General features: G+C 40.4%; 1 protein-coding gene across 2 annotated transcripts in view; it reads left to right on the plus strand.

Annotated features, from left to right (window-relative positions):
* Positions 1 to 5,153: 5,153 nt before the first annotated feature.
* Positions 5,154 to 15,997, plus strand: part of PAIP2B (poly(A) binding protein interacting protein 2B) — a 40,720-nt gene continuing 29,876 nt past the window's right edge. The window contains exons 1-2 of one of the 2 annotated variants that reach the window (XM_037048129.1): positions 5,154 to 5,315; positions 5,952 to 6,037. The gene's annotated coding sequence lies outside the window, so the exon portion shown is untranslated. The remainder of the gene's footprint in view (positions 5,316 to 5,951; positions 6,038 to 15,997) is intronic. The other variant, XM_037048128.1, reaches the window with a different exon arrangement.

Here is a 15,997-nt window from a genome sequence, read left to right on the forward strand (position 1 = left end):
ACATAAATGTGTGATCGTGTCATTTTTAAACTTATATTCTGAATTTAAAAAAACATTCTGTCCTAAAGCACACCTTTTCAAAATGCACAAACCCCACAAAGATAAGCAAACAGAATATTGTGCATACCAGGAAACTGCTTAGTAGGCCTTTCCAACCAAGAAGCGAAGATTCCATCTCAACGTCACTCAGGGTTAGGGTAGCGACTGGATGTGGCTGTGGGGCAACCACTGGCCTAGGAAGGGCATCCAGCCCTTGGTTCAGCTTGGGGTCTGGCTTGACTCTCCCTCATCTTTCAAAGCCTCTTCATAATGGGTCGGGGAGGCAGTAGGGTCTTTATCACTGAGCTTGCCAAAAATTTCCAGGATTTTCATGTTACCAGTCTCGGCGTGTGATTTTGGACCCCAACAGTATGGAGGATCACTGTTGGGCACCTGCCAGTACACGAGGTATTTTTCCTGCACCAAATCTCGGGTGATAAGTTTCCTTGGCTCCCCCAAAATGAAGTGACTCCAACATAAATGCCCGGGATTTCCAGGGATTCCCAGATCAAATTCTGAGAGGCCTATTTGCCATTTAAGAAGATGACATACAAGAGAAGCATCAGGATGCCTCTTACAGGAAATCTCCAGCCTCTGCTCAGACTCCCATCACTGATGTCATCTTTTTTTAAAGGTTTTAATTATTTATCTTTAGAGGGGAAGGGAAGGACCAGGTAGAGAAATATCAATGTATGGTTGCCTCTCGTGCGCCCCCTGCTGGGAACTGGCGTGCAACCTAGGCATGTGCCCTGACTGGGAATCGAACCTCGATCCTCTGGTTCGCCACTGGTGTCATCTTGATTGTTGACAAGGGTTCCGGAGTTTCTGTTGGGCTCAACCTCTTTTAATTATAGACCACAGAACAGATCCATGTGCTCAGAGGCTCTCCTGAGAATTTCAGAGAAGTTCATGCTGCATGATTTGTGGACTAACTTCAACATGTCTGCCTTTTTAACAGGCTCCTTCATTATATACTGTTATAGCATGTACACTACCAACATACTCAATTTCCTAATTAGAAGATCCTGACCAGAGCTCCCAGTGGAAGTTGAGGCCTGGGAGGAACCTTTACTTTTAGAATTATGGCCTTTGGTTTTCCAGTAGATCTTTCACACGACACACCTGCAGCAGCACTGGTGGTGGCTGGGGCACTCAGCAGCACCAGGAGAAGGACAGCAGCAGTGGAGCTGGAGGGGGCATCTCCAAGAACAGAAGAGGAGGAGCAAGTGGCCTCTTCTTCTCCTCCTTTAGCAGCCAGAACACTATTAAAACCTTAGGTCTCAGCCCTTTTTTAGCAGCATCTCTCATGAGCATGGAGCTTCTTCTTCTGGCTACCAGGCATAATGGCTATTGTTTATGAAAGCAGACAGGAGTGCAGGCCAACAGAAAGGTGATTTGGGGCACCTTCACTCTGGGAGGGCTGTGGTTTCCACAGGTCCCACACAGGGTCCTCACCTTGACTTGAGGCCCATCCTGCAAATCTACCTCAGCTGGGCTGACTAGAAATTAATACCCAGAATACATGCAGAACTTTTAGAACTCAAAAACAAAAAAACAAACAGCCTGATTTTAAAATGTACAAAGGGCTGAATAGACATTTCTCTGAAGAATATATACAAATGTCCATTAGGCTCATGAAAGCGCACTCAACATCACTAATAATTGGGACAGTGCAAACTGAAACCACAATGAGATACCACTTCACACTTAGAAGCTTTGAGTAAAAAGAAAAAAAAAGACGATAACAAGCATTGGTGAGGATGTGGAAAAATTGGAACCTTCCTACACTATCGATAAGAATGTCAAATGTATAGTTGCTGTGGAAAAGAGTATGGCAGATCCTCAAAAAGTTAAATAGGGAATGACCATATGATACAGCAAGTCTGCTTCTGGATGTATACCTAAAATAACTAAAAGCAGGCACTGAGCCCTGGCCAGGTGGCTCAGTTGGCTGGGGTGTTACCCTGTACACCAAAAGGTTGTGGGTTTGATTCCCAGTTGGGGCATGTATGGGAGGCAACCAACAGATATTTCTCTCAGATTGATGTTCCTCTCTCTGTCTCTCTCAAATCAATAAACATATCCTTGGGTGGGAATTAAAAAATACTAGCAAAAAATAAAAGCAGGGACTTGAACAGACATTTGTACACCAATGTTCATAGCAGCATTAATTATAATAGTTAAATTCCATTGACAAATGAATGGTTAAACAAAAGGTGGGTCCTGGCTGGTGGACTGAGTTCAGTGGGCTGAGCGTGGGCCTGTGAACCACATGATTGAGGTTCGATTCCCAGTCAGGGCACATGTCTGGGTTGCAGGCCGGTTCTCAGCAGGGGACTCATGAGAGGCAACCATGCATTGATATTTCTCTCCTTCTCTCCTTCCCTTCCTCTCTAAAGATAAATAAATAAAATCTTTATTAAAAAAGGTGGTACATACAAACATATACATTATTCAGTATATATAAATAGTATTGAAAATTATTCAGCTTTTAAAGAAAATGAAATTATGATACATGCTACAACATGTATGAACCTTGAAGACATCATATCTAGTGAAATAAACCAGACACAAAGGAAAATATTGTATAATTTTTCTATGAATTCCCCTATTGTAGTCAAATTCAAAGACACAGAAAGTAAAAAGGTTATTTTCAGATAACAGGGGAAGGGGGGATGGGGAATTATTGTTAATGAGTACAGAGTTTTAATTTGGGATGATAAAAATGTTCTGGAGCCCTGGCTGGTGTAGCTCAGTGGATTGAGTGCGGGCTTGTGAACCAGAGGATCGCGGTTCGATTCCCAGTCAGGGCACATGCCTGGGTTGCAGGCCAGTTCCCTGCAGGCCAACTCCCAGCAGGGGATGCACGAAAGGCAACCATACATTGATGGTTAGCCCTAAAACCATCTCCCTCTCTCCTTCCCCTCTAAAAGATAAATAAATAAATAAAATCTTAAAAAAAATGTTCTGGCGATGGGTAGTGGTGATGGTTGCAGAATAATGTGAATGTGCCCATGTACTATGATGAACTGCATACTTAAAACTGGTAAAAATAGTAAAATATATGTTATGTGTATTTTGCCACAATAAAAATTAAAAATATATTCTTCAAGGATGAAGATTTATCACCGTGACAGCAATGGGATGAGGGGAAGGGTTGGCGTACTCTTTTTCTCTCCCTTTCTCCAATGGACATCATCCCCTATAACTCCATGACTGGTTATTGTCTCCTATTTGTCCATTTGGACTCTCATTTATTCTGAATACCACTACCAAATATCCACATAGCTACTTCCCTCTTTGTCTTCTTTTTTTGCTTCCATAGTTTCTAAAAAGAAGTCTGCTGTATTTCTTATTCCAACCCCCTCTGTATGTAATGTATCTTTGTTCTCTTTCTGCTTTTAAGATTTTCTCTTTATTATCAGTCATATCTAGTAAGGAATTTATAAGAGACAATGTCAGTGGTAGAGAGGAAAACAACAGGAGCCAACCAACATCTCACTGCTATCCTGGTAAGAAATCTTCATTGTTGAAGAGCATTTCTGACTGTGCAAGTATACTACATGGACCAGAAGACACTGTTTTTCAAAACTATGAGATAATGTAAACTTCTATCACGCCATACACCTATGGACCACCTTAGGAAAAGAAGCAGTGAAGGGTATGGGGAAGTTATCTTGGAGACAGATTTTTCTTTTTCCTAAAACAGATGTGTTTCTTGTAGGACCCAGTTAAATTATTTAATCAGATAAGGCTTAAAACAACAATAGTCAATTCTGAAAGGATCTATATCTAAAAACACAAGTTGGAAATATATGAAGCAATGTAACTTGTGCTCCTGGTGTTGTGCAATGTACTGGCCCTGCTTACCAACCTCTTTCTCACTTTTCATTTCACATTATTCATGTCTCTGTTCAATTATCCTTCCTCAGAGAGCTTTTGAAGTAATCATTTTACCCAAAACAGCCATTTCCTCAAACATTCCTAAACCTTGCTTTATTTTTCTTTATGCCATATAATCACATGACATTATTTATTTATTGGTTACTTGTTAATTGTTAGTCCCCTCTACTAGAGAATAAGCACCAAGGATACATTTTCATTGTCTTATGCATATCATATACCCAGGACATAGATCAGAGCATATGCTCAGTAATATTTGTTGAATGAATGAATTTATCTATGTATTTACTTCATATTATTTACATGGAGTATATATTTGACATTTATTTCTCTATTATGTGACTGAATCTAACATTAACTGTCATTTTCACTTGTATCATTTATCCACTCATTGGAAAGTCACCTACTAAGCCTCTACTTTGTGTTACGTATATAGTTAGCGTGAGAGGTGTATAAAGAAAGATTTCCATAAAGAAGTCTCCACTTCCTCATGAACAAATTTAAAGTCAAAGTTATTAGGAGGCAAAGATTGTATACCCTAAATCCAAGGGGAAATAAATTTTTATGTTTTTAAAAACATTCAAGAAGTTATGTTTGTTTCTGGAAATTTGTAAGAGTCGTTCTGCTTCCTTCCAGCCCATCCAAGGAGCCCAACTCCCCAGTTTGCTACCAGTGTCAAGTCAATTTTCCTAGCCAGCCTCGCTCGAAGTTCCTCCCTTGGTAATTGGGAGGTAATTGATTGGGAAATCCCACTAAACACCCACCTCTCCCAGCGCGCGCGAGCGCACACACACACACACACACACACACACACACACACACACACACACACACACACACACAACTTGTCATACTGAGTGGCGCGACCTGTGGGAGGGGCTGCTGGATCGACCAATGGAAGGAAGCCGGAGTAAGAGCCTGTGTAAACAAACGCAGAGGTGCTGTGCCTTGGGCTCCTCCCATCCAGACGCCCAATGCGAGGAGGCGCCCCCACTAGGGAAAGAACGAAGGGAGCGAAGAGACAGATGTTAATACCAATCAAAAGCTGGGACTTGTGAGGGACTGGGCAGTAACTACTTCACATTTAAGCCAATAAGCGCCACACGTGCCCCTCTAGGTGACTGAGCGGCATCCTCTTCAACCCAATAGACGAATAGGGCGGTGCCCAGCAACCAATGGCTTGGGTTCGGGGGCGGGGTGAGGAGTCAGTGAGCTGTAAGAGGCAACCTGGCGAGTGCTCATCTGTGCTGTGGCTCACGCTTTAGTACTGGAGGCCGAGACTGTTCTGGCGACGACGACCTGTACGGCGACGGCTGAGGCTCGCAGAAGAGCGTCTGAATAGGGTCTGAAGGAGAGGCTTCAAGTCAGCCCAGGTGGGCTCCGGCGCCCGGACTGCCGGGGAGGGGACCCGCGGAAAGCGCCGCTCTCCCGGTTTGGGGGTAGCCCCCCGCCTCCTTTTCCGCCACCTCCGGGGCTGTGAGGGGCGGTGCGTGCCCGCTCGAGCTCCAGTGGGGAGGGTAAGCCCGCAGGTCTCACGTCGCATCAGCTGCGGTGCCCCTGCGCCCTTGGAAGCACGGGGCTTCTTAGTCCTTTCCTTCCCTCAAAGGCGCGCTATTCATCTCCAACCTCCCAAGTTCTCTAGCTCCCCCCGAACCCCCAACCCGCTTCTAACACTCGGACTGAAATCTCTGGGATGCAAGTCCCTTTACTACCTCAGTACAATACTGCCAGGCAAATTAACCTTTGCTGCATCTCCTAGTCCCCCTTCCCGCGGTTGCGCATTTTGCCCCTCCCCCATTCTTGGCGGCTCCTGAGTTTTTTGCGTTTCTTCGATTCCTTCCTCCCCTCCCTTTACTCCATCCCTCATTCTTGATACCTAATTTGAGTTAGGGACCGTGGCCATTTCTCTTCTTTCCGTAACGCGAGTGAGTCCTTTACGCTCCTCCCACCCCCCCACATTTCATGCTCATCTCTCACGGAAACTAACATTTTCCACTTGCCTCTTCCAGGCAGCTGGAAGGTGAACACCGGAGAGGCAGACTGCACTGTACAAGGAGCTTTACAAGGTTGGAAACTTTAATCAGTTTTGTAAATGGTAAACCATTCTCGTCTTCCTTAAAAAGCATTGGGTCATTATATCCTCTCTAGAACCTTTGTCCCAGTAGAGTTGTTTTGGTGGTAATTTCTGAAAATACAGTTGAGAAGGATGTATTGGCAACAAGAAATTTAACGTGTATTATTGTTTTTAAGTAGATAGAATTGGGTGACATTTTAAACAGCTTAATTGAAGTGTCAAGAGAGGTTGCAGTGTGAGGGCTTGACCATTCTAGTTTGTCATAAATTATAGAATATATGCTAGCTGTATAGCACAGTGTAATTTGATCACACCCAGCCTATGGATAATATGGCCTTGACACTGTTTTAAAATGACACTCTCTATTCCCCTTTCACAGAGAATTTGTATTTGTCTTCATAGTATATCAGTTTGGGTTTCAATAGTGTTGATTCTAGCCATATGTTCTAGATAATACTGCAAACTACATTGTTCCTAAATAAAATTATGCCAAGAATCGCACGGGGAAAAAGTTATTTGCCATACTTAGATGTGATTGAGACTTTAGAGAGTTTTAAAAATATCAACCTGGGTATTGGAGAGTTTTGTAACTAAGAGCTTTGTTTTGGGTAATGGGGGAAATTGAAGTATTGAGACAAGCCTGATGGGCCCATTAGGCTGTACATGTATGAGAGTGCATGTAGAAGAGAGAAAATACATATATAACAGTGCTTAGTTTCATGATTTTACATAAGTTGGAATTGTTTTTCCCAGTTCTCAGTGGTGAATTGTAAGCAGTGAATTTAATATCATGTCTGTGCTATTTTGGCCAGAATTTTGCAAGGTTTTGTGAAAAATTGTCACCGTTTTTCTTATTCTGTCTGTAACACATATCAGTATGCTTCCATGTATGGTTAGACTGTATCTCGTATATTGAGTAGTAAGTCTAGTAGAATGAATTAAAAGGAATCTTTACTATGAGGAGACAGCATTGTCTAATGGACCATATGTTTGAGCCCTAACAAATCACACTAAAAACAGGAAAATCTCTTAAAGCTGTTCTAATAAATTACAGGTGTTTAAAATAAGAACAATAAGAACAATAAAAATAATTTATGACAGAATTATTAGCAGTCAAAAAAAAAGTCCTGGACAAATAGCAAAACTATGAGTGGGTCACTTGAGAGTTGGTATAAGCTGCAGTTGGAAACCAAAGTTATTTTTGTACAGTCTTTTCATGTGGATTTGTACTTATAATTACTTGTTTGCAAATTTAAAGGACTATAGTTAAGATGTCTTCCTAGAGATCTTGCCTTTAAGGAGTTCACACTTTAGTGGAAAGAGACCTGTAAACAAAGAATTCAATGTAGTAAAGGATGTGAACAGGACCCAGAGAAGCACTGTGGCTCCGAGTCAGAACCCTGTCACTTTTCCAACTGCTCTAGACTTTCTGAAGCACCATTTTCCTAACCTGCCTGTTTATGTCGCACAGTCCGGCTTCTCTCTGTAGGCACTGTCCTATTCTACAGGGTAAGTGCCTAGAGAGGTGCTATTCAGAATCTTCTTGAAGCTTGCCACTAGCCTCCACTCTATCCAAATAATTGTTTTCTATATCTTTTTGTTACTTTGTTATAAATAATTACAGTTGATTCTCATTATTCACAGTAATTATGGTCTATAAAGTCACCTAGATTAACAAATTAGCAAATACGGAACCATTGCTCCCAGGGAAAATCTGTTCATACATACATAAATGTGTAACATAGACTGTCAAATACTAAATACAACTCATCCTGATAAATGCTGTTTTTTTATTTTTACAAAAGAGAAAATGAGGTTCAGAAGTGTTAAGTGATTTGTCTGAGGTGGCCCCCTTACAGGTGCAAGAGTTAGGATTCAAACCCTAGAAGAAATAAGAAATTGGCTCCAGTGGAAAAGCTTCTTGCACTACACTGCACTGCCCCCTACCGTTTGTGTCTGCCAGTCACCTCTGGATGAGTGCTGAAAGAAAGAGAACACTGTTCTACCTTAGCTGGAAATGTGAGGGGCCACTCAGAGTTTTTGCCATTCTGTGCATGTCTGTGAATGACTGCACAAGTGTCATGAGTATTGATTTTAGGATTACAAATAAATTTTAACAAGCAGGAAAATTCTTAAATACAGGATCCATAAATAATGATGATCAACTGTACTTGTAAATGATCCCTGGAGTCCGTTTTCTGGTACTCACCCCCAATCCACTGTAGATGCCTTAGCTTCTTTGAGAATTCATTCACGTATTCATTGATTCAACAATTTTTAATTAAGCAGTTACTAAGTGAGGATCTGTTCCAGACCATTGTGAACAAATTAGAGATTAAGCTCCTGTCCTTATAGATGTTATATTCAAGTAAGAAGGACAGATAACTAGCAGTCTAGAGCTCAGGGGAGAGGTCCAGTTTGGAACTATAGCTTAACTTGACCAAGGCAAAACCTAGTGTGCCCCTCCCACTTCACATCCTCTACAATACTGACTTCCAGAACATTTCTGTTCTGCTCTGTGCATAAACGCTTCCTTTTGAGCCAAGCCATGCCCTTGGTGATCTCCTTCAAGTTCAACCTGTCCTTAGTTTGGGTTCTGAGTCCTGGTCCAGTCTTTAGTGGCTGAAGAGGTAGGATTGAGTTTGTGCTTTATCTGCCCCACAGACTAGAGTATATACAAAAGGAACCCCTTGGAGGCAGTTTCTTCAGAAGACATTTGAGACTACTGCAATCCTCAGTTTCCTGAATGTCTGTCCAATTCAAATACCTACCATGTGATCATAGATAATGTTCAATAAATCTTCCTTTTGGTGCTACATTTAGTATTATTATTGTGTGGTTATTTTGTTCATATGGCTGTCTTCCTTTCTAGACTGAGCCCCATGAGGCAGGATCCACATCTTCATTCTTCTGTCCTTGGCACTCAGTACGCTGCCTGTTGTATATTAATAGATGTAAAATGTATGACTTGAGGAATTCCTAACTCTTCCTGAAAGCATGGGAAAATATGAAGGCTTCCTAGAGAAGGTAGTGTTTAAGCTGGTTCCTAAAGGGTAAGTAGGAATGTCTACCCAGTGAATAAAATCTTGAGACAGCATGCTAAATAGGGATCAGCAGGTGCAAAGGCAGAGAGATACGGAAGGTTACTGAACACTCCTAGTAGATTTTTTTTAAAGCAAGCAAACGAAAAATACCTAAGGAAAAAACTATGAGTGGACTTGGCCAGAGAGCATGTCACAACTGAGTAACTGTCTAACCATGACCACAGCTACTCATTAGGAATGTAAATTTTAGGGAGAAATGTTCTCAGCATGTTGGCAGGGTATTAGTAATAGTTCAGAAATACAAATGTTGAACTCTGGAAACTGTTACACTGAAGTGAAATTACTTATTTTGTCATGAAGCTCATATGTGCCCCACACTATTCAAAGTGTTCGAAATATAAACAAAGAGCTCACAAGCTAGCAAAGAGATGGATGGATAGACTGGCTGATTTATCATGTGATAAGTGAGATAGTAAAATGCTATAAGAAGAAAGGAATAGTCAGTAATATATGAAGCACTGGGTGGAAATTTTCTCAGGTGATAATTGAGCTAGAGTAAGGAATTCACTAAATTGAAACTAGGGACTTCAAGAATTAGTATTTTATGGTAGGAGAGATTAATAATGATCTATTTTTGCTGTATCTGTTGTGGGTTTTAGTTACTAGTTATATTTATTTAAACAGTTTTTCTAAACACAATGTGAATAGTTATGTCTTTTTTAAAAATATTTATTTATTTATTTTTAGAGAGAGGGGAAGGGAGGGAAAAAGAGAGGGAAAAAAACATCAGTATGTGGTTGCCTCTCACATGGCGCCCCCTGGGGACCGGGCCTGCAACCCAGGCATGTGCCCTGACTGGGAATCAAACTGGTGACCCTTTGTTTCGCAGTCCACACTCAATTCCCTGAGTTGCACTAGCCAAGATGTGAATAGTTATGTCATAGTAGAAGAACTTTGTGTCAAAATAAACTGGTTTAACCAAAGGTTTCTGTAATGCTAGACTTCTCTAGAGCCTTTATTATATTATTGTCCATTGTGAACTGTGGATTTCCAAAAGGGGTACATTGCATTTAGCCATGGTTTCTCCTCCTTCCCCCTCCTGCTCCCATCCCCACCTTCAGAGTGTACATAAACATCTTTTGCAATAGAATTATATGAGACATAGTTTGAGGAGTGATGAATTAAAATATGTTTATCAAACCATGATTTATCAGTGCTCTCCATGTGCATTGTAAAATAATCTGTATAATCTTATAGGAAAGGAGAGACATTTGAAAAGAAAGAATATATTCTAACCAAGTTATATCATCCTCATCATTGAAAAGTATGGCTTATTGATATTTTGAAATTTCATTGGAGATACCCTGAGGCGTTCAAAACCAGAACAGAAGTCAGTGCTGGGGGCAAAGGCAAAAGCTGTCTTGAAAGTGAGAATCTTCCAACTTGAGAAGATACTACTTTTTTTATGTGTTCATATTGAGCCATATCAGACATACATTTTGCCAGTCGGGTATTTCATTTAGGAACATTCTGAAAATCCATGCCCTCTTCTGACCTGGGAGTTTTGGGGGTTGTGTGCCAATGTTCTTCTTTCAATAAGATCTGATTATATAAGCATTAGGGACTGAGGCCTTATACCGTGTAATTTTAATTCATCTGCCAATACTGACTGTGTGAGTAACTCCTAAGGAATTGTTAAAATTAAGGAAGCAATGATCATGTTTTTGACAGCTCACTGAATCTGAAGTCAGAAGATGCTGGGTTGAAATGTGTGTCTGCCAGCTTTCTGTTTGAATGACCTTGGGCACAGCTACCTAACCATCTGTGGCCTCCATTTCCTTTCTGATGAAATGAAGATACATAGGGTTAGTGTGAGGATGAAGCGGTGTGCATAAACATACTCCGTGAACTCTGAAGCACTACAGAAACATAAGACAGACTAAAGGAATGTATCCAGCTTAATTTGAATTTGCATTTTAACTTTAGTTTTTGATTTTATATTACAAAAATAGTATGTAAAATTCTAGAGCATTGGTAGACAAAATGGGGGGAATTACAAAGTCCTCCATAGATCTACCATCCTGAGACAGTGGTTAACACTTCGATGGATACATTTTATACTCTCTGTGCATATTCTTATCTGCGCATTTACAGACATACACCATTGAAACTTGGTTCTCAAACAGTTTGGTTCTCGACCAAGTTGTTCATGGAAAAAAGTCTCACCCAACAACCCTTTGATTCTCCACCCAACAACCCTTTCATGCTGACACCTGTATGATCAATCACACATCTCTTAGGTGACAGGCAAAGGAGATTCAGTTTTTGAACAAGCTGCGTCTCAAACAGTCTTCTGGAATGAATTAAGTTCAAGAGCCAAGGTTCCACTATATGCATTTTTTACATTAGAAATGGGTTCATCTTGGGTGTTTGTTCAGTCATTTTATTTTTATGACATAAATTCCCTAAAAGCAGAGGCCCCTAATCTTTTTGGCATAAGGGACCAATTTTTCAACAGACAAAGTGTGTGGGTGAGGCAGAACAGGAGGCGGAGCTCAGGAGGCCAAGCTCAGGAGGTAGAGTGAGTGAAGCTTCCCTGGCTCACCCACCACTCGCCTCCTGCTGTTTGGCTGGGTTCCTAACAGCTCAGGGGTTGGAGACCCTTGCCTAAAAGTACAATTGCTTGGTTCAAGTAATTATCAAGTCTTTTGCTGTATGTTGAGATAGATATATATATAAATATATAATGAGAACTAGAAAATGTACTTTCTTCTCAGCCTGCTGAATGTGTGATCATGTGGTAATTTAATATTCTGAATCATTTCAGAAGCTTCATCAAAGGCACATTCAGAAATGAACTTGATGTATATATGCAGTTATGCTTGGCACTGTTTGTAGTGGCATGATAGGAAAGACTCTAGTGTTTGTTAACAAGGAACTGGTTAAATAAACTTGGGTACATCCAAACCAGGGAATATTGTATAGTTGTAAAAAAGAATGAGGAAGATCTGTATACTTACGTAAAACCTCTTTAAGATACGTTTTGATTTTTATGAAGGAATAAGGTATGGAACAATGTGTTTAGTATGCTTTTTGTGTTGAGAAAGAAAAAAGGGTAGAATAAAAATATACACTTATATTTGCTTATAATTGCAAAAAGAAATCCTGAAGTGTTATATAAGAAGTGGGAGTGGGATTTTCTTTACATATATTTATATATGCATATGAGGTCTGTCCAGAAGGTGTCCGGCCATGTAATGTGAAAAATAGAGACATTTATTGAAGAAGATAAAGATACAAGAAACATTGTACATAGGACAATGATGCCTCAGTCCCCTTCAGAGTAGCACCTTAGGACCTCACACAGTTCTCCCAATTGCCATCAACTGCCCTGTCGTATTTTCTTGAATCTTATGGATGGTCTGAAATCTCTTTCCTCTCAAAGGTGGTTTTAGTTTTGGGAAAAGTCAGAAGTTGCAGGGTGCCACTTCTGGGCTGTAGCAGGGCTAAGTCACCTGGGCGATTTGATGTTTTGCCAAAAAACTCTGTAGGAGATGTGATACATGAACGGATTCATTGTTGTGATGAAGCTGTCAATCGCCAGTTGCCCATAGCTGTGGCCTTCTCAATCATCCAGATAGTTTGTGTAGAGGAATGTTCAAGCTTAATGCAAAATATGATACAGATTTTTTGCTCTACTCACTCAGTCATTTTGAATGCAGCGGCCACACAGTACACATGCTCACTCAACTGCGTCTACCACCCCCATTAACTAGTACAGTGAAGTCATCATTGTTTACACATGTGCATTCCAGTCCATCTTCCTTGGCTACCAGGTTACATTGATATTACACAATCCATTCTCTTTATATTAACAGCGGTTGGACTTTTTCTGGCCAGACCTCTTACACGTACATATACACATACATATATATTTAATCCTCACCTTAGAATATGTTTATTGATTTTAGAGAGAGAGGAAGGGAGAGTGAGAAAGAGAAAGGGAGAGACATCCACATGAGAGAGAAACATCAGTCAGTTGCATCCTATACCCATCCTGTTTGGGGATCAAACCCACAACTTAGGTATGTGCCCTGACTGGCAATCAAACCCTCAGCTTTTTGGTGCATTGAGGGGGCAACTTTGCCCGCAAGTCCCCCCACTCCCGCCCCGTCCACTGTGGATGAAAATAAAACTACTAAGACATGATCTGCTTTGGGAGGAGAGGTGGTCAATCTCTCACAGGAGAAGGACCAAGAACCCCTTCCTCAATGGCTTTTATTAGGTTCACAATACACAGGAATACAGGTAAAGCTGATCAATCAATGTCAGGCAGCAAGGATCAAACAATAGATAACATTTCAAAGAGATCTGAGGGCTTAATCTGAGTCAGTGTCTGTCAGGTAGGGGGGTTGCAAAAACTTTGGGAGTCACACTCATTTCCTGCTCAGACCCTTATATGAATGAAAGCACTCTTAGGAAAACAGGCTTCACAGGACTTTAGGAACTCTTTCTTTTGCCCAATCACCCTGGAACTCACTCTAGCCAGCAGAGGTCTGCACTGCCCTCCCTGTCATAGGTTTTTAGGCTTCAGTGGATTAGAGCCAGGAAGTGCTTCTCCCAGATGGAAATGGGGACTCAAATTGTGTCAGAATAGCCAGGGGGCGAGGGTCCATCACTCCCTCTTTGTTTCAGCCCCCGGAGTCCTTCCTTGAGGGCCTCCCAAGTGGTCTGGCTTAGGTTTCCCCCCCTCTGAGGGGTCTTACCTGCCACTGACTAACGGACCAAGCATTGGGGGCCACAGATGGATGAAGCAGAAGCGGCACTCCTGCCAGAGATAAGCTTTGTCTCTTTAGTGGCTCACAGTCTGGAGGTCGCTCACTCAGCCTTAGCCATGGGGGGCAGTTGCAACTCCTGAAGCCAGGCAGAGTGGTTCCCAACATCGCACAGTGCTGTTCCAACCAACTGAGCCACCCAGCCAGGGCTATTTATACATTTTTAAATGTTTTTGAATTTTTTGAAGTGTTTATATTACCTTTTCATAAAATGAGTGAATGAATGAATGAGGTTATAAGATAGAAGGTAAACGGACCAGAGGGCTGCCCGCCCTTTTGGTACTCAGTGAGCACATAGAGACAGTAGCAAAATTGTATGAGTGGCCTCAGAAAGCGGTTGGCAGCCTTTCTTCTTCTTTTTCTCAGTTTTGTATATTTTAAAAATAATTTAAGAACAATAAAACAATTTAAAATGTTCCCAGGTGGCAGTCCCCATTGCTTTAATAGCTGCTTTCTTTTTCATATTCATTTATAGTATTTTTCATACACATACATACTATTTTCTATTGTAACCATACTTTTTATATCGTCAGGCTTAATATTTCTTTCACAGGATGACTTTTTAAAAACAAAATGAAGGTAGGGAAGCTTTGTCTAGCACACATGCCAAAAGTGGGCTTATCTCCTTCAAGAAGCAGGTATTCAAGCCCTCTAGTCTGCGTAAGACACACAGGAGAGCAAAAGGAAGATTTAAATGAATATAAATTAAAATAACATTTCTCCTGATTATAAAACAAACCATGTTCTTATTTTGTAATTACTCAGAAAAAAATACAGAGAAAAAATATCTTTAATTTTGCCACTCAAAGCATTGCAGTTCTTTTGCTTTTTTAGACTATTTTTATGCATATAAACATTTTTAAAGGTAGAATCATAATATATAGTTTTTTCTTTAGTTAGTGTAGTTTGGGACTATTTCCCTGGCAGCAAGTACATTCTGGCATCATTTTTAATAGCTCGGTATATATCATTAGCTAACTGTTGCTGCCCCTGTGGTGAAATGCCTTGTATGTGCGTTTTAGCAGACTTGAGCAAGTAGTTTTGCACTGAATTCCTAGAAGTAGAATTTCTTGAGGAAAAAAAGTACAAACCAGTTTTAATATAAATTTTCAAATTATCCTGTAGAAAAATTGCTTGCATTTATATTCCCACACACAGTTGAGAAAACTCCAGTTTCCTTCCTACATTTGTTATCTTTGCTGCTCTTTAGGCAGAAAAAAATCTCACTTTTAACTTACATTTCTTTGATTTCTAGTGACTTTGACTCTTTTTTATGTTTCTTGGCCATTTTTATTCTTATAAGAATTGCCTGTTTCTTCATTGCCTATTTTCTGTTTGAAGCATTTGTCTTTTTAAAAGTAATTTTTAAGATTTTCTTATAGGCTAAAGCTATAAACGTTTTAGTTGTTGTTGAGATTGCAAATACTTTCCCCCAGAAAGTAATTTGCTACTTAATTTTTGTGACATTCCTAAATGGAAGCATTGTTTTTTCCAGGGCTGTAGTGTACTCACATGTATACATTTTTTTTCTTTTGTGACTTTTCACTTGGTGGCTTATTAGGAAAGACTTTCACTCATGCCAGAGTTAAAAATATTTATTTAAATGTATTTTTTTACATTTTAAACCTTAATCTGAATGTAATTTTTTAAAGATTTTATTTATTTATTTTTAGAGAGAGGGGAAGAGAGAGACAGAGAGAGGGAGAGAACCATCAATGTGTGGTTGCCTCTTGCACACCCCCTGCTGGGGACCTTGCCTGCAACTCAGGCCTGTGCTCTGACTGGGAATTGAACCAGCGACTCTTTGGTTCCCAGGCCAGCACTCAATCCGCTGAGCCACACTAGCCAGGGCTGTATGTAATTTATTTTCGTGTGAACGTAGACAGTTTGTTTGTTATTTGCCCTCCCACCTTCAGTTTTGAATGGCTAACTGGTTGTCTCAATGATTATTCTTTCTCCACTATATGAAATTCAACTTATAACAAAGGCTATAATAAAAGCCCTATTTCTGGGCTTTGTGTTCCATTAATATGTTTATTTCTATGCTTTTTCTATGCCTTTTCAATTAATTTTATATTTCTCCTTATTTTTAAACATTTTTT

This window comes from Sturnira hondurensis, unplaced genomic scaffold (assembly GCF_014824575.4).
Source record: "Sturnira hondurensis isolate 20B ecotype Veracruz unplaced genomic scaffold, ASM1482457v3 Scaffold0006413, whole genome shotgun sequence".
NCBI classification, from domain to species: Eukaryota; Metazoa; Chordata; class Mammalia; order Chiroptera; family Phyllostomidae; genus Sturnira; species Sturnira hondurensis.